Here is a 1599-nt window from a genome sequence, read left to right on the forward strand (position 1 = left end):
AGGTGGGACCAGTCTCTGGAGAAGAACAGCATGCTTGGTAAAGTGGAGGGTCATCAAAGACCTTCAGTGAGATGGACTGACACAATGGCAGCAATGGTAAGTTCAAACAGTTATGAGGATGGCACAGGACCAGATAATGTTCTGTTTTGTTGCACATAGAGTCACTATCAGTTGAAACCAACAAATGGGCACCTAATAATAAGAAATGGGTAATGATTGCCAGCATTTCTTCATATTTGTTAGCTACCTAAATATATTCTTTGGTGAAACACCTGTTCATGTCCTCTGTCCATTTTTTTTTTTTTTTAATGCAAAAGTCTTTTGTATCTCTGGTTAGATTTATTCCAAAGTATTTAATATTTTGGGTGATGATTGTAAATGTTATTGTTTTCCTGACATGTTTTCAGAGTTCTCTTTGCTAGTGTAGACATGTTTTCAGGGTTCTCTTTGTTAATGTAAAGGAATCCAATGGAATTTGGTATATTGATCTTATACACTGCTAGTGGTTGTATCATTCAATTAGTTTCAGGAATTTTCTTGGTTAGACGTTGGGATTTTCTATGTGTAGGATCATACCATCTGCAAATAGAGGTAGCTGTTCTTCTTTGCCAATTTCTACTTCTTGTTAAGTGCCATTGATTCAGCGCTAACTCATAGTAACCATGTATAGGGCTTCCAAGATGCTGCTGCACAAGACCTCTTTAAAGCATTCAAGAGCAAAAATGTTAGTTTGAGGACATGGTATTTTCAATACCTTCATATGAATGTGAAAGCTGTACAATAAAGTAAGGAAGATGATAGAAGAATTGATGCATTTGAGTTATGTTGCTGGAGAAGAATATTAACAGTAACATGGACTGCCAAAAGAGCAAACAAATCTGTTTTAGAAGAAGTACAACCAGAATGCTTCTTAGAAGCCAGGATGGTGAGACTTCGTCTCTCATAATTTGAGCATATTATCAGAAGAGACCTGTCCCTAGAGAAGGACATCATGTTTTATAAAGTGGAGGGTCAGCAAAAATGAGGTAGATCACCAATGAGATGGACTGGCACAGTGGCAGCAGCATTAGGCTCAAGCCTAGAAACAATTGGAAGATTGGCCCAAGAACAGGTAGTGTTTTGTTTTGTTGTGCGTAGGGTCACTATGAGTAGGAACTGACTCCACGGCACCTAACAACACAACAAGTTGGTGGATTTGAACTACCAGTCTTGCAGTTAATAGCCCAGTGTTTTTCCTTCAGTGCCATACTTTGATATCTTTTATTTCCCTGCCTTCCTTTATTGCTCAGGCTAGGACTTCCAATATAAAATAAGGAGGGTTAAAATAATTAATTGCTATGAAGAACAGTGACCAAGTAAGATAAGCACTGGACTGTTGTTGTTGCTGTTGTTAAGTGCCATCGAATTGGTTCTGACTCATAAAGACCCTGTACAGGGTTTCTGAAGAGCAGGTGGTGGGTTTGAACGGCCAACCTGTGGTTCGAACCATAAAGAATAAGGTTCCGGTACACCAGACGATCCTTGGGGAAAAGATAAGGCTTCCTGTTCCTACAAAGAATTAAATCCTTGAAAATCCTACACAGGGTCACTATGAGGCAG

This window comes from Chrysochloris asiatica, unplaced genomic scaffold (assembly GCF_000296735.1).
Source record: "Chrysochloris asiatica unplaced genomic scaffold, ChrAsi1.0 scaffold00100, whole genome shotgun sequence".
Taxonomy (NCBI): Eukaryota; Metazoa; Chordata; class Mammalia; order Afrosoricida; family Chrysochloridae; genus Chrysochloris; species Chrysochloris asiatica.